The sequence below is a fragment of the Epinephelus fuscoguttatus genome, linkage group LG16, assembly GCF_011397635.1.
Source record: "Epinephelus fuscoguttatus linkage group LG16, E.fuscoguttatus.final_Chr_v1".
NCBI classification, from domain to species: Eukaryota; Metazoa; Chordata; class Actinopteri; order Perciformes; family Serranidae; genus Epinephelus; species Epinephelus fuscoguttatus.
This window is the reverse complement of record NC_064767.1, coordinates 14940603-14958905: the sequence shown is the minus strand read 5'-3', so window position 1 is coordinate 14958905 and position 18303 is coordinate 14940603. Positions and strand designations below refer to the sequence as shown.

Here is an 18303-nt window from a genome sequence, read left to right as displayed (position 1 = left end):
AAGCATGCATGAGTCTGTAATCTCTAACACAACAGTTCTGGGGAGCTTTAAAGCCTAAAATTTCACATGTATTGTTGTTTATTCTGCTATTAGAGAAGGAAATAGGCTACTATGGCTGTAGACACCACCCTCTAATAAGGCCGCCTTTAAAGGGGGTTTAGAAGTTGCATCTACTTGTATAAATATTTTTCTTTATAGTGGTTGTAGGTCAGGTAAAGAAAAGCCTTTGGTCACTATACAGGTCGTTAAAACCCCTTCAGCTGTTTGGTAAATCATTCAGACAGTTTGACTAACCTAAGGGTTGTTTCCCAACCTGGTAACCCAAATATTTTTCTTATCAATGGCTTACAACTGATCCATGTAACTTTGTGTGTGTTTTTGTCTTTATTAAAAACAGAAAATGGCACCACCACTAAGCCTTCTATGACAACTAACAACAACTCTCTAGTGCTATACTGGTTTATACTAAGCACAAGGTAATAACAGGCGTGGAAGTACTTAGATATTCTACTTCAGTAAAAGTAGCAATACCACAGTGTTGAAATACTCTGTTACAAGTAAATGTATTCAAATTTCTACGGAGGTAAAAGTCCAAAAGGTAGTATGAAATAAAGTGCAATTAGGCTACATCAACATAAAATAATAAGAAAGAGAACAATAACAAGCTGATCATTATCCCCATAGTCACAAGTCTACCCTCCCATACCCACACCACTTCTCCACTCCCACCTCCCTCCACCCACAGAGACCCATCACTCTTCAGTCATCTCAGTTGTTGTGCAGTGCTTGCTACGGTTTGAGCTGTTGTGCTAGATTTGTGGTTGCAAGATTGCATTGTTGGAGCCTGTCTTTCAGGGCACACCTTGTCCTTTCCAAATGAAGTGTGTTAATTAAATCCTCTATCCTCCTCTCACATCTTAGAGGTAGGGACAGTTGTGCTCTTTCATAAGATGGGAAACCACAAACTACAGTAATTAAAGTAATGAAGTGGAGTAAATAGCTTACTCAGCACAAGGTTATAACCCAACAACCCAAATGTTTTTCTTATCAAGCATTATAATATTTTTTATTCTTTTTGCCTCAAAAGCCATTAGTTAGAACCACAAGACATACTACTCCAACTAACAACAGCTTTCTAGGGTATAAGTGCTACTAAGCATAAGGCAATAACAGGGGTGGAAGTAATCAGATCTTCTACTTGAGTAGAAATAGCAATGCCACAGTGTGGAAATACTCTGTGATAAGTAAAAGTCATGTATTCAACTTGTACATAAGTATTGGCATTAACTTTACTTAAAGTGCCAAAAGTAAAATAAAATGTTTATGCAGTTTGACACATTTCTGAATAATACATTTTCTATAAATGCGTGATATTATTGGTGCCTTAATATAAACAAAATATAAATGTTGCTGATGTTAAAGGTGCTGCTACTTTTAATTACTTTAAATATTGCTGGGTGGCTGACAAATTCCCTTCCCACAGGATCAGTAAATACCTTTATTTGCAGATAAGATTTTGTATTAGTATCTAAATCTACTTTAGTAAAAGTAGCAATACCATAGTGTAGAAATACTCTGTTACAAGTAAAAGTCTTTACATAAAGTACCAAAAATCATCATACAGCTTCACTAATTTCATAACAATCTAAATTCTGTACAACTTATTGATGCATTAATGTGTATAATACCTTAATGCTGCTGATGATAAAGTTAAAGTAAATTTTAGTTACTTTAGATCAGGGGTGTCAAACATACAGCCCACCAAAGGGTCCAATCCAGCCCACTGGCTGACTGGACTAAGAGGTGCCAAGTTTCAGGAGCACGTTAAACAATGCCTACTCCATGTAAAATTCTGTTTTAGAGGCTTTTCCACCCTGACCAGGATACAGTTTTCTAATATAACAATAAATAATTACTGTGAACATGTTTACAGATATTGAACATTGTGCAAACTATTGTCATTTAGCAGCCTCAGTTCAAAAGAATCTGTATCAGGAAATGTGTGGATAAATGCACATGTAATGACAGTCTGACTGAATGTGGAAAAACTGAGACATATTGTTAAAACTGCACTTATTTTTCTTAAGACATCTCAGGCTGTTCATCTGTTTTGTAAAAGGACAAATGTCTACAGAATGTACTTGTAATTCTTTACACACAAAAAAGGGAAAACATTGGAGCTGATGGTGCTTATGGGTTATTGTGTGATGGTTTATTGGAGGTCAAATTGGGCTGCTTGTGGCCCATGAACTAAAATGGGTTTGACACCCCTGCTTTAGATACTGCTGGGTAGCTGGTATATTTATTTGTTGATTAGATTTCGTATCATTAATCTGAACCTCCAAGTTATCAAATAAATGTAGCCTAGTGGTGTAAAAAATACAAAATCTTCCTGTGAATTGAGTTTAAGTAGCAGAAAATGGAAATACTGGACAAACAAGTACCTCAGTATTGTACCTAAATACAGTAAATGTTCCTAGTTACTTTCCACAGCTGGGTAAAAATTATTCATATCCCATTAGTGCTTTTTGATGATTACTTTCACATGCACACAACTATTTTTTTAATCATTCTTTATTCAGATAATACAATACAAGGACTCAATATACAGCTGACAGGATACAAAACCCAACAATAACAGAAACGGAAAGCCAGGGGGATAACATACTACAAAAGGATATTATATACAAATGTCAAGTGTCCTAATAGCCTTTTTGTTGGTTGAATCTAAAAGCAGTTTCAAATAGTGTTCAACATCCTTTTGTAGAGACATGGTCCATGATAAATCTGCAAAAGTCCTTCCACAATTTCTTGGTGTGAGAACAAAGCCATAAAAGGTGTGACACAGTTTCAGAATATTCATTGCAGAGAGAGCAGTATGTGTTAATGTCCTTTTTTTGTATTTTTGCATGTAGTGATTGGCAGGGTTGTATTTCTGAATAATTTTAAAGGACACCTGCTTAACCTTATTCACAATCAGGTGTTTATGAGGAAGCATCCAAACTTTCTTCCAATATATAAATAATTTACAAGCTGATTCCAATATGCCACAATATATGGAATAGAGACATCTTGTTAAATAGGGTACATATGACTCTATTATTTTTTTAGGGAGATTTTTCTTACTGAGTAGTCAGCTGCATAGGGGAAAGGTATTAAAAACTGTAGTAAATTCCTTAGGGGTTACTGGAAAATTATACATAGATAAGAATCATACCCAACTCTGAAAGGAAAGTGGTTTTCTCTTGGCACACCACCACTACACACGTGTCTCTCATTATACTCTGACGTCACACCAACAGACCACTGTAGTTTCCAAGCTAGTTTGCCGTTGGTGAGCGGAGCTACCTTTTTAATACATTCACACTCCGTTAAACTAATTGAATCATTACAAAACACGCACACAAAGCTCTAAAAATAAGCAGCACTTTGAGATTAGCTGCACCGGTGTCACCCTTTGAGACCCAGCTGACATCCATGGACGCTCCGCCCAGCTGGGAGCGCGAGGAGGACGATGTCGGAATGATAAACTGCTTTGGGAAGTCAGTCTGTGCCGTGTGGTCACTGCTGTGGTTACTTTCATTTAGAGGCTGTTTTCTATGAGGATTTTACAGCATTTACACGTCTGTTGTTTGTTTCAGTCTTCGCGTCGCTTTACGGGCCGTTTTTTTTTTTTTTCACAGTCGGTAACGGTCGGTATCATCAGTTGGTCGGTGTTGACATCGTGACAGTTACACCAACGGCTCAATGATACAGTAGCTCCGGGCTGTTATAACCTTAAATTGGAAGTACTTCATGGAAACAAGAGGAATTCCCAACATTTTACTCGTCTTTTTTCCAGTTATCTCGTCTTAATTGTCAACATAAGTACATTTAGAGACTTGATAGCTTCTCATTGAACTTGTGCAGCCCAGTGACTATGGGCTAACTACCACTACTTCAATGAATCCTACTGTTTGAAGACTGTTTTAAACGGAAAGTGAAAGACTGAGCTACCTCTGCTTCACTTTACAACATGTTATGAAGACAACAAACAAGTGGACTGTTTTCTGACCCATGGCTGAGGCTGTAAACATGCTTTTAACTGCATAATTCAGGTAAGTGCAACCATATTACACATGTTTCAGGCTATAAGTCATATTATGACTGTGAAATGATGGGAAAACAATATTGGCTGTCTTTATGTTGTATTAAATCTCCTTATTTTTGTCATTATATATGTGTGGGTACATAACATGGTGGCTACATGCTTTTTACATGTGTATTTTATTAAACTAATGAAAGCAAAACAACCCCAGAAGAGCCTGTGATGATATTCCCCAGTGATGCCCAGTGAAGCAGAAGAGGCCATGTTTTCTGACGTCACAACATCACCCCCACACAGTCATAACATGCCCTGGAAAGAGTCACTGTACCATGAATGAGGATGACCAATCCTTTATGTAATAAGCCTATAAAAAGTTACGTATTACATAACAATTTCTAGCAGAAATTATGTGCACGGTAATTTCATAATGTGTAAAGTGTTTCTGCTTGACAAGTGTTACACAGTCCTCTCTGAGTGGCTCAATAGTTGGTACTTGAAGGGAGCTCAGTGTCGTTTGAGTCACACACCACTGAGATGTATGTTCCTCATGCACATGTCAGGATTAAAGGGTAACTTAAGATGACTCATGAGCCTTCATGCTCAGCTCAGACAGGAGCTCAAATTTAACCAGGGTTTTTATACCACGCAGCGCAGCCTCACATATTCATATTTTTACACCACAACTGAAGTTGCTGTCAGTCAAGCCTCATAACTATGTGTGTGTACCATTTTAGGCTGTGCCCCAGACGGTGCAAAGCGCCATGGCATCAACGCGCCAGCACACATTAGGATAAGGCATGACTGATTGCCCTTAGTGTAAGTGAGATGGACACTCCTCTGTGCTCGGTGTCAGGGTGGGGTTGCGTTTATACACACACACACACACACACACACACACACACACACATGCAAATCCATGTGTGTGTTCCTCAGGCACCTGTTGGCATAGGTCGTGGAGCGCCACCTTAGCTGAGGGTGTGTTTACAATCTGATTCCCCGCAACAACAGCTGAATGTCTCCACTATGTGTCTGCCTGCTAAAGACCCCCCAAATTGCAGTTCATTATGTGCGAGTTTTCCCTGACTGTGTCTCTGTTGTCTGCCTGTCTTCGTGTGTGCCCTAACTGTCAGCGTCTGTGTGAAGATACACATTATACACATTACCCTGTGCATGCTAGTCATTCCAAGACGCTGTTATGCCCCCTAAGGGCGACCTTGAGGCCAAGAGAAGATGATAAAATGTGGTTGCATGATGCTAAAAGTGACTTCTTACAGCACAGAGAAGTGTTGAGTCATTTGTGTTGCAACGCCAGAAATCACAGACTGATGGAGGCCACGTAGGTGAGAGTTAAAGAACCTTTCAAAACATTAGACATGAGCTGTGTGCATCCTACGCACTGTAGCATTCACTGTGTTGTCAATTCTCTCAGATCTTACTTATTGGAACAACATGGAGATTTTGTTTGCACACTCCTCTGTCCCACTGACTATAGCTCGAAATCAAAGAGGGATCTAATAGCTGAGTACTTAAAATGTCCAGAGATTTGGTCACGGCGAATAATGAAAAGTTTTGTGCTTGTTTTCATGTGTGTGTTGTGCTCAGAGCCCAGCGAATCGATTTGACTTCTCTCTGATCCTCCGTGCCCTCTACTCTCTCTCTATGTGGCCTATCATTAGTGCTATACTTAGCCACGCTTATCAGTTCCCTGGGTAAGACCACAGATGTTTAAGGGCTCGGAATAGCTCAGAGTGTAGCAGACTGTAGACACAGGATCTCAGATGCACTGACACGGGGTCAGAAATTGACAGGCGCTTGGGGCGAAAACGCCCTTGAAAGTTCAGGAAATGCCCTGCAAATTATAAATCCCAAACACTGTAATATATAGCAGCACTTTTTACCTTATTCACGTTTTACTTTGCAATTGATTTTCATGTGTCCGTGGTAGTCTTTGGTGAGGTGATTGATATACCCTGAAGTCTTAAAAATTTCAAAGGCTGTGATGAAAAATGTTGACCTAAACTACAGCATCAATGGGTGAATCGGGAAATGATAGTGAGAGATGGCATGGCTGAGGAAAAAAAAGCCCTGCCTTGATTTGTGGAAGATGAGGAGTGACGTTAAACAATAAATTTTTTTATTACATTTTTCTAGCAAGTGATACATTTACAGCGTCCTCATTTGCACTGTGATATGTGGTAACTGTTCTTTTCAGATTGCAGGTTGTATATAAGTGATGTTTTCTGCACAGAAAGCAGCACTATTATATGGAATGGGTTGAGTGTTTTTCACCGTGTATGAGTCTCTCTCTGTTCTTTTACTCCAAATAGCGTGTTTGCACAGGTGTCATTATGAACACAATGCTGGGTGGTAGCAGCTAATATGTGGTCATTATTGGCCTGATGATGACATTTATTGCCAAGACACAATGAGCAGTTGCTGAAATGTCAGAAATATTTGACTCAGCTTGGAATAGGCCTGTCTCACAGCAGATATTGTGACATGTCATAGTAGGGAAAGTACAAATGTTAATGGTACAATTTCCTCATTGATTCCTTGTTTTGTCTCTGAGTCTGAACACAGTGGGGCTTCAGTCTGTCTGTCATCATCAGAGAATATTTGTACAATCTTTGTTTTAGTGTAGGTTTTCTTAGTCCAAGAAAGAATCAGCTAAGCCGGCCTGTGTGGTGCCAATGTTATTATAACACAGAATATTTACCCTCAGTAGTGGACATGGTGCATAGTTGGGAGGCAGTGACACTTGTGCTTAGAGCATCAAATACATGGCATCCCTTGAATTTCGGAAGATGTCTCAGCATATTGCAGGTGTGTCCACCTTTGCTTCATATTATCATTTCACAGGGATCACAGGCAACATTGTTGTAATATTTCCTTGTGAAATGAAACCATGTTGGGGACTTTTTCTTCTCTCTGCCATTACTCCTTCTTGTCGCAAGTTTCCAGCAGCGTAGAAACATGAGGTTGATGTCATTGTTTTGCAATGCACAGTTGTCAGAAAAACATGCTGGCATCGAGTTTCAAGGTATATAATTCAGCTTTGCTGGAGCACAATAATGTGTTTAATCTAAATCTCCTGCATACCGTTGGTAGACCCAGACAGGTGTTTTCACTTTGCCTGATTAGACCTGATGTCTGGACTGTATGAGCGTTTTCACAGACTGTGCTTGACTGATTCCATCTCTGTCCAATATCTACCTGAGCAGGGGTGCACAGAACACCTGCGTGCATGTGCATGGTCTGTAAGTAGAAATAAATAAAAGAAGAAGTTAGAAGAAGCAGATAAAGACAGGCACTTTCTGTCACAAATGCATTTCCTGTCATTGCTGTTACTATTTGTCTGGCAGTACTTAATATGATGTGTGGACTGCATGCTGTTCCTTTATTGAGGGCAGAAGCGTGGCAGATTCAGTATGCGCCCCACCAGGTGTCTGCACTTGTCAGCATGTCAGCTGTCATGGGGCCTATATCGGCTTCTCTGACAGATAAAATGAAGTGTGTGCCTCTGCTTCATCCAGTCACTCTGTGTCTTATTAGCCTCAGGTGATGTAACCGCTCTGAGCTTGCACTACACCAGGCCATGGGCTTGCTCTCTTTAAAACCTTTACGTCTCATGCAGTAATCCCTCGAGGCTTTGAGTCATGTGATATTATAGAGTCTTTATGTCCTTGGGACAAGACATTGGACAACTGATGTGCTGGAGACTGCAAGCTTAGTTTTGAAAGTAAAAGTTTGCTTTCAGCATCTCTGCACAAACAGTGCTGAGTCACTCTCAATCACAGTGTGCAACCTGCTGCACTCTGCATGAATCTAGTCTAAATGGGTGTTTCTCTCAGACATAATGGGTTGTTTCCAGAGCACTGCCCAGTTAATAAAACATGCCGGAGTGTCTCTGTTCTTGTGCTACTGTACCAGTTTCATCTGGCACTCTCGTTTTGGCCACTCAGTACTAGCATAACATTAGCACTCTTAAATTTTCATTTTACCCAGGATAGCAGGGTGTATTTGGTGACACACCAGTAGATTTAAGCTCTGGATCTGATGGCTGAGGTGTTATTGAGACTGTAGTGATATTAGACTCATTACTCATGTCCTGCTCAAAGGCAAAAACAAATGCTGTTCCAATACCAGCTGTCCCCTGCACAGACATGAAGTAGATATTCAAATGTTGTGTTTGCATGGTAGGCTCAACGGTAGCATCTAATAGCGACACATAATGGACTTCATTGTGCTCGGTGTCTTTCTGGGCTCAAAGCAATTTACACAGCAGGGGTTTATCTGGCCACAACCACCACCAATGAGCATTCAGTCAGTTTATCCCAGAAGGCTCCCGAGGAGAATAGAAAGGTTACTCTTTTGTATCAGACACTCTTTTGGATAGGTTCCTCTTGAGTTTCATCAGTTGACCAAATAGCTCTAAACCCTGTGAAAAATTGGACACAAAGGCCTGGCATTTGATGGATGTGTACCACCAGCTGTGGCCTTATTTGAAGTGAGGAGGCCTTGCTTTGCCAGGCTACATGAGAGACTGTTTGCTAGCTACTGTACAAACATGTGCTGCTGAAAAAAAGAAGTACAGTCTGGGGGGAAGCATTTGTTAAGAACAACAGCCTGATGGAGTGAGTGGAAAGGAAGGAGGCACAGGAAAAGAGGGAAGTTGGGCAGAGAGGAAGTAGCAGTGTATTGTCCATTCACAGAGGATAAATCCAACAGGAACATGATCTATTAAAAGCTTACTTAGATTATGTTTCATATCCAGGGCCTTAACATGAGATTCATTCTCTGAAAGCCACATCTCTCACCTCTAATGACAGGCCTGTGTTTTGCAATGTACCTTTGTAGCGATAAAGAATGAGTCAACGTTAGCATAGGCCTTATCAAAACAAATGCCTAACGAGCAGCACACTGGGTAGATAAGATGGAGATGTTTGAAATGAACTCTTCATTGATCCTGTAGAGAAAGTGATGTTGTTATTCAGATATTAAAGAACAGCTTGGGGAAAGGCAGGCGTTTGCCGAACTGGTTATAAACTCTACATGTGACCCTGAGTCCTAGTTGCTATGTAAATGTTTGTGGTTATGTTTATAAGTCATGTGGGAAAACATGCTAAAGGCCACCAGCTGAAACGCATCTTGTGATGAAGTTATTCTATATACTGTAAGTGTTGCTGGAGTTTCAACCTCTTGAGAAAACCTTCTTACAAAGGACTTATCTTGAACTTAAGAGGTCGTGATCAGAGTGATACTTAATGCTCTACATGATGTGTCTGCACTTTTTATGATTAAGAAACACAACTTTAGATTAATCTGATATTATGCTTCATATAAATGTTGTGGTTCGTCTAGGGTTCATTTAGTGTTCATGTTCTTATCAAAGCTTTGATGCAGACTAATGTCATATTGTCTGACATCATACTGACAAGTTAACTGTCTGTCTGAATAACAGATAAAATGTGCTTTCACAGCAGCATGACTTACTTCCTTTGTGCTGCAGATAAACATTTCTAGAGATTTTCAGCTTATCAAATAATGTGTATCTGATGTTCTGCTGTGAATTCTGTGCTGCAGATAAAAATGAATTTAAATGATCTCACACATACGCTTTCCTGTTGACAGCGTGAAGTTGCTTCATGGTCATGTTACATGCATATGCATTCTTTGTTGATAAGGTTAGATCATGATGTTTGCCACGGGATGTTTTGGGTTCAAACCAAGGCTGATCTCATTTGATAGAGTTCGTGATTGTTAGGAAAAATGATAAAGAGGAGAAGAAGAAGACAATGACGAAGAGGAAGACTAAAAAGATGAAGAAAAAGAAGAAGGTGAAGAATAGGAAGAAGGGAAGATGAAGAAGAAGAAGAAGAAGACAAAAAAGAAGACGAAAAAGAAAAAGGTGAGAAAAGAAGATGACGAAAAGATGAAGAAGATGGAGAAGACGGCTAAGAATAAGATGAAAAAGAAGTTGATGAAGATATACTTCATAAATTTGGGGATATTCAATTTTTCATTTCAGTGTTACACACACACACACACTATTGTTGTTGAGTGGTGGGGCTGCCAAACTTAGGCGCTTCGAACTGTTGGGGTTTGGTGTCTTGCTTAGTGGTACTTTGGCAGTGACTAGAAAGTCAACAAGCCCCTCATCAGCTACTGACTACTAATTATTGACAACATTTAGCACCCTGAAGTTCTCAAAGTGACTTTAGACAAGTTATTTTGTCTGTAAAAAAAGACACAAATCAATCAATTTACAGTAAAATACAACAAAAAAAATGCAGGCACAACCGGTACTGATGTATTGTTATTGCAGTAAATGAGTAATGAAACCACTTTAAATATTCAGAATCAATATTAATGGATATAAAGATATTTCTGACAATGCTAGTAGTCACAAGGACATAAATGGGAAGTCTGGTGCCTTCTGAAACCGTTTGCTAACACAAAATAATTAAAACACAAAAATGTATTTTATTACGAAAACGTTGATCCTCTTATTTTCGATAACGTTACTTTCATAATCACTCATATGCCATCATATGGGGGCACTTATTTAGAACATGTGTTTGTACCACCCAATAAAAACATGAATGTAGCAGAGGCGAAAATTAAAATTGTGCCAAAATTAAAGACATTTACACCATAAATTGATGTAGAAAATGCACAAATTGGTGCATAAGAAATTAAGTCTTTGACACTCAAAATTGTCTGGCGGGGGACCCCCAAACCCCCGTTCATATGTGTCCCACCTCAGTGTTGAAACGAAACCTGTGCCCTTGCCCCTTGGTATTGAAAATGGTATTGAATATTAGTATTTTGTAGGTATTGTATCAAAATTGGAAATACCTGTATAGTGACAACACTAATACGTGCTATATCAGTGATTCCAGTCATTGCATGGTGTCAGTTTTAGGTAAGAGAGTTTTATCTTCTGACTAAATTAGTACATTTTTGGCAGCAGCTGTGTATGATGTGTCTCACCTGTGTGATCAATCAATGATGTGATCTTCTGTGGTCTCAGTGAAGTTTATTCTTCAAAAAGAAAAGTAAGCCTTGGGCGGCTGTCCGCCCTGCCTTCGGCTCCCATCTACATAAACGACTCTAATGACCTCGCTGACAGTGATTGACACCTGCGCTGTTGCTTGGCGACACTTATCAGCATCTCCAGCCCTTGTGGCCAATCAGAAGGTGAGAATTAAATGGAGCTGTCAAATGCACTGCAGTCTTCTCACGGTGGGGTTCAAATGAAGGTCATACATGGGAGGGGAACAGAGACTCACATGTATCTCAAACTGTGAACGATAGAGCAGAGGGAGGAGTGGTGTTAGAAGAAATGTGATTATGGTGATGGGACATCTGGGCTGCTCGTACAGTGAAGATAATTAGATTTTTATAAATCCTGCCAAGACTTCTGCTGCTTAGCATCATACCTCACAAAGAAGGCAGCAGCAGATATTCTTATGGATGAGTCAGGGCGGATGATGAGGACTTTTTGAGGGTGTTTCGTGACTAGTTAGTATGACTCATTTTGGTTCTGACTTTCTTTTTGATCGTCTTGGTTCTGTGCATATATATTTTTAGCTAATGTGGCACAACAAAACAATTCTTTCCAACATATAACGTGGTAAAAAATATTCTCAGTCTTGAATTAGCTCTGATATAACGACCTAGATGTTTACCAGCTGACTTTGACTGAGGCTTGTTAATAAAAGTATAACATGAAGCAATTAAAAAGCTGAAGTAGCCCTTCCAAGCCTTGTGTTTTATTTTATTGTTGCTGATGTGGGTTGGATCAGACTCCATGCTGTGATTTACTAAGGCATGTGACACTTATAAACAGGAGATATTGAGGAACTGGCAATGCTTGTATGGTTTTACTGCTGGCACTTAGCTGAAAACAGTTGACTGAGTGGAACCAGTACGCTGTCAACCACGAAATGAGCAGAGGAAATTGAACTCGCATTGAATCTTTACGAGTACCACAACAAATCCCTCTTTACTGGAGTGACGTTTCGTGTGCAGCTGAGTGCTAGGCAGGATCTGTTTCCCTTTATTACCCCCTGTGGTGATCTCATGACATTGTAGGGCTGCAGCATGTGCACTGAAAATTGTTACTTTAGCTTGTTGGTAGAATTTTTTGAGTCGGGTGGATTATGTGGCTTTAGTTGTTAGACTTTGTACCACATTGTGGGTAATTGATCAGATATTTCCTGCTGTAGATAATCTGTTTTGCACTGAAAACGAGTCTTTGTAATGTTTTCCTTTTCTACTTTTAGTGCATTTCCCCCAAACATAATTTTCCCTCACCTCTCCTGTCATCTTGCGGCACACTGGGTGGGGCTCTTAAAGATGCCCTATCAAATATTAAACGCACCCATAAAGGCTCTGTTCTCTCCACCCACACGCCCATCGCCACACACCACACCCGTCATATTACACACACTCAGGCACACATGCAAGGAGAGAGCCAGGCGGCAGACAGATCAACCTCTGAAGAGTGTCTTCCTGTTCCTGTGCTCTACTTTCTTTTGGGCACTGTCTTACTTTCAGTTTAGATGATGGAGGAAACAGAGTGCAGAGTGACTTGGCAGGGTGTAGCTCTTGACTCTGGGATGAAAATGATTGGACTAGTCAACATAAGTCCACTGAGTTAAGGTAATGTTTTCTAATCTACTTGTCTTTGGTACATTATGAGTAAAAAATTGAGATGGGATGTGGCATCTGTATGTGTCTCTACTTGTAGTGCTCCAGCATACTACAACATTGTGTACATGCTGTAGGTGTTATTGTAGCAGGCTGCCACACCTTAACTTTCTCCACTCTCTGCTCACTGTTTCCTCGGTTGATCTCTGCCATCCGATCTACCTCAGTCAGTATACAGCATTACCAAACTCTCTGTGCTGTCTCAGTGGATTAGCATCTGTAGGCATCAGTGCAGCTCAGCCCAGTATTGCTTTCACTCAATACACATTAGCCTAGCGTTAGTGTTGCTTTCATCCCTGTCTCATTCTATTAGCCTGCTCTAATGGTACTCTGCTAATCTCTTCAGGGACAGAGCTGTGGCCCAGTACTGCTCTGTCCAGATGACTGGCCTAGTTATGACTCCACTGGGACAAGGGACTCTGTCAATATATGTAAATGAAGCTATACTTTGGTGTAGATTTTTTTTTTTAGTAATCTGCACTGCGGTTGGTTAACATAAGCCCTTGGATTTGTTTAGAGTCTTCACTAGCTGAGACGAGGGAAACTAAGATAGTAGTTGTGTGCGAGTCTGGAGTGGCCCTTGAAAAAATGTCTTGTCTCAGAGTGGAGCCAGCTGGATGACATACGAGTCTCTTCAGACAGGGGTTATATAACTATTGATCCATTGATTGGTTTGGCGCTATGAAAAACTGGATTTATGTGGATGGACAGAAAGATTCAGAAAGAAAGGTGGAGCTATGAAGAAGCTGAACGTTGCAGCTGTCTTCCACATCATAGATCCCACTTCTCTCCCTCTATGATTTCCCCACTGTCTCTTCAGTTCTCTTCTATATGTAGATTTACTGAAGTCCATGTGGACTTGAACAGCTCAGAGTTACCTGTTTTTTCATTCAGAAAAGAATCTTTGCTTATTAGGTCTTGCTGAAACAACTTTTTGTTTGCATTTTTAGCCTCTGCATTTACAAACACTGCTGTCGGGTTAAGGAAGCTGTTCTCAAGATTTACGTACAAACTGCAGATTACTCTACACAGGAAATAGAAGCATCAGCAAAGTTACTGCAGAGGAAGAAAAGTAGTCAGTCTGTGGTAACAGGCCCAAATTAAAAGTGGTTCAATCTGTTTGTTGCTTTCAGCCCCTTCATTTTATAGTAAATAAGACACTGCAAAAGTACCTAGCATTACTGACACTGTCTCAGGAAAAGGAAAGATTTTAAAAACACACAAAGTGGCACTCAGTGTGCCTAAAACTGAATGTGTTTGTGGCAGACAAAGAAAGGGCCAGTAATTTCTTTAGGAACTTTGCACACCAGTGATTTTGTTTCCCTCAGGAAATTGATTTTGGATGATGGTCTAAACAATAGCCACGCACGCTAAATATATGGCACGTGCTGTGTGAAATAGCACTGCTTGTTTTTTGCTGAATGTTAATGTTTACTTCAGTAAAGTGTGTTCGCTTTTATGATGTGAGCAGAGGTGATCTTCATTTCACACAAGGTGGGCCACTCCTGCTCTTAAACACTGTTTTGAAATCTATCTGTTTCTCTAAACTATATTATCCATACCATGATAGCTAACGCACAGTAACTTCAACCAACTAAAATACGTATAAGTAAATGACTTCCAGGAAACCAGGAAAATGCTTTAACAAGATAAAAACTCTGATGCAATGCTGAAAAAAAACAGTTGGCAGTAATGCATACTCGAATGCACAAATAACTTTAGAGAGTCTGTATGAGATGCAGTGGACTTTCAGCAATGTAAACCCATTATTGTTAGATAGTCAGAGCAATGGACGTAGTATAAAGAGTCAGAGAGTCAGCTTAGGGTGAGCGGGAGTGGAGGTGGATGGGTCCAACAAGTACAAAATGTTGACCCTGGGAGACTGGTCATTGTGTCTTGTGTGACAATAGGTTATTTTGTTAGGTCTGTTGTTAGTCATTTTGTCGACTCACTTGACTAATTTCACCCACAATCTTTTCCTAGCCCTAACCAAGTAGTTTTGCTGCCTAAACCTATCCACTGACCCCTTCTGCATCAAGATGTAACGCAAAAGGTTGCCCCCAAAGTCATTATAGTGACACCGGGGGCTTCTGCTTAAGCGTCAATACATAACATGTAGGGATGAGATCACAATGGGTATAGACTGATACCAGTAAGGAGTCATGATATTACTCAAAAGTCAAGTTTTAATTTCCGAAACGTCTACTGCTTGGCATCATACCTCATGATAATGATATTGTACTGTTTCCTCTCTAAGAAACTATAGAGAAGGGGCGTTTTTTCTATAAGGCATTCCCTACTCTGTATTTTTCTCTGGGATTTCCCATATGAATAAAGTCGAATGAAATTCACGCCTTATCAGTCTTTCAGAATTGAATGAAGGAACGATAAGAGAGGAAAGATGGATGCAGCCTGGCATTCTGCTATTGAGAGATGGTGCTGAGGCTTTGCAGTGATAAGGAACTATGAGCACTGGGAGATGGGGACAGACTGGCAGTGGGGAATCACAGCAGGATGGGGGATTTACTGTGTGTAGTAGAGCACCTCCATTCATGCGTAGCCCCCAATGACCCAATAGATCATAGCCCCCGGCCTGTCGCATCCTATCTGCATCCATCCTGTTACTCCTGAAGAATGCATCTCTGCAGTGTGTGAGTGCAGTTCAGAAGTGAAAGCTTTGCCAGAAGAGTAGTGAACGACCCTATTCTTGCAGAGCCGATTTTTTCAGCCTTCCTGCATCTCTGCCAGGTGCTTTCCGTCTGGCTGTCCTCTGAGTTGGAAATGAAAAAAGGCCAAATAGCCTCACTGGCAGACAGACAGAAAGCTCCCTTTCCCTGTACGACAGAGAGTCAGAAAAGATGTCATCTCACTTTCCTGCTCATTTCACACACCAGGATCACTGCTGAGATGCTAAGTTGCAGGTCGAGCAGAAGATTTCTCTGTGTGAAAAGTCTGCCTGAAGTCTCGTCTCACTGTCTCACCCATTGTGACTCTATTTAACAGTAACTGTCTCTTAGCAATCCTTTCCACTCCCTCTACTGCTTGCTGTCTTCCCTTTTATTGTGTGTATTCTTAGTCTCTCTCGGTTGAGATTTTGGGACATCGAGATAAAACTCTTTCTGGCTGTACGACATTTCTCAGTGTAGTTAAGTATTCAGACCAGAAAACAGAGATAAACTTAATTATTTAAACTATCTCAGTGGATCACAACGTCAAACCAGGTTAAAATGAAATCAACAGCACTCAGACTTGTTAGAGGGTTTCTTATCGCTGTGTACACAATTTGCTTTCCCTGTCACATTATGTTTACACTGTATAGAAGTATGATTATAACCCTGACTTCAGTTTGACTGTGTCCGTCTGGACTGTTTTCTTTACATTATTCATCCCTCTACAGCATCAGTGTTTCATGTTTTGTTTCACATGCAGTGCAGGGCCAAAAGAGGCACATTGCTGGCCTTGGTTAACATGGGAGTTAGTTAGTGCAAGCCTTGTGCTGGATGTTAGTGAAGCTCTGGGATATTTATTTACAGTGCTATACTCCGGGGGGAGGGGCAGGCCAGTAGATATGAGTGTTTGACAGATGGCCTGCACGGTTTACTGCCCTACCTCTGAATGTGTGTCAGTCAGGATCTTGTTGTTTATTTGTGGTCCCCTTGAGCTGACCTGTCTTTATACGAGTATCAGGAATATAGGGCTCAGTATCAACCATATTGTGCCCATAACACTGAATAACAGAACCAGTCATTTACTGAAATTTGGGCAGCTGCTTTGTCTCATTTTCTGATTCTTTGTCAAGATATTTACTAATTCAAACAATAATTTTGTTGGGAAAAAAGAGCTTTTTGAGCAAAGTGCTTGTATGGTTGTTTTTATTAAAGGTCTAGTGTGTAGGATTTAGTGGCATTTAGTGGTGAGGTTGCAACATTGCAACCAACTGAAACTTCTCCCGCGTGTAGGAGAACTAGGGTAGCTGATGTGAAAATGCAAATCTAGAGCCAGTGTTTTGTTTGTCTGGTCTACCGTAGAACAACACAGCGAACAGCTTATTTTCAGGTAATGAAAGCACTGCAATTCTTAGTTTCTTGTGATTATACACTTACACTAATAAAAACTTTGTTATGAGTATTATATTCCATTATACTCCCCCCTAAAGCCCTCACACTGGACCTTTAAATCCCACTATTTACTGATTTACATTAGTGGTAGGTTTATAGACTTTTGTTAAATTAAAATACAGTTTTGTCTACAAAAAATGTATGACATAATGAGCAATGTAAGTCAACTTAAATACCATTGTTTTTAGCTTTGGAACCAAAGCTCTGATACAGTATGGACACCAGTATCAATACAGGCAACACTCAGCTTTAGACCTGGGCTATGATGATATGACATTAGTAGGCAACTGATTTGCCATTTAAATATAGGGAAATACAGAAGCTCTTAATCAGTATACCAAGGCAACGTGTTTTGCTGCAGAGGCTAGATTTTGCTCATAAGTATACTACGCAGTAATCATTGGTTACTGTTAGCAAACATCACCAGTGAAACTGAAGGCACACCCCGGACTAACTTGTCATTTTGCCCCACTGTGTAAGTGATTTTTGTAGCTACAATTTTATAAAATCCTGACCTCACCTGCATGCTGTGTCCAGTCACGTCCCAAACTCAGCAAAACAAGAAGAAAATAAGAAAATTACAGGTAGAGGGCAGAGTCTCTGCAGATAAACACACCACCACACACCTCTAGTGGGTCATAAGTGATGATTGAGAGGGATTTCCTTTGAGTCTTTGTATGTAGAGAAAGTCATGGTCCTATATGTTGATTTAATATTTTGAGATCTAAAGGCATCTCATTTCTTTGGATTTTTTTTAACTTCTCTTTAATGATTATAATAGTTGTATTATTTTTAGAGCACTTGTTAAATCAGAGGACCATGCAAATTTCTCTTATTGTTTTCTGGTGCAGTAAATTCAATTTTTAGACCTTGAGATTAGTCTGTTTCTTTTCATTGACTGCACCTTTGTTTGCAGCATCCCAAGTGTTATATAAAAACTATAATGTGACAAAAATAGAAGCTGTAGATGTGGGATTTCTTTAAGGTGATACAAGTAAAAACATAAAAGAAAACACCAGGTCTGCAGACAGATCTCTTCCAGTGGCTGAGTGATGAGTGAGATGACCCAGATGAGTAAGCAGTTGCCACAGCAGAGTGTGGATTTGCTGCTTTGTAGTAGTGATATCTGCCACGTTGGATGTGAATGAAACTTGAGAGGTTCTGTGGCCATTCACAGTGGCGACAACCCCTAATCTAATTGCTACCCATTAAACACACATAGACACACACTGTCACCACCCACTCCCCGGGGCAAAGAGGCTTTGGTTGCCCTGCCTGCACATGCTGACCTGATTTTGTGTGTGTAACTGTGTGTTTTTTTTTGTGTTTGTGCCCATGTGTGTTTATGAAGCAGATTAGGATAGTGGCACAGCCAGACTTCTG

The 18303-nt window shown here is 40.2% G+C and overlaps 1 protein-coding gene across 4 annotated transcripts in view; it reads left to right on the top strand.

Annotated features, from left to right (window-relative positions):
• The first annotated feature begins 3357 nt into the window (after positions 1-3357).
• Positions 3358-18303, top strand: part of ccser2a (coiled-coil serine-rich protein 2a) — a 71901-nt gene continuing 56955 nt past the window's right edge. Inside the window, exon 1 of one of the 4 annotated variants that reach the window (XM_049599666.1) lies at positions 3358-4097. The gene's annotated coding sequence lies outside the window, so the exon portion shown is untranslated. Of the gene's footprint in view, positions 4098-12636; positions 12755-18303 lie in introns of those variants that run through there. The other 3 variants (XM_049599662.1, XM_049599665.1, XM_049599664.1) reach the window with 3 other exon arrangements.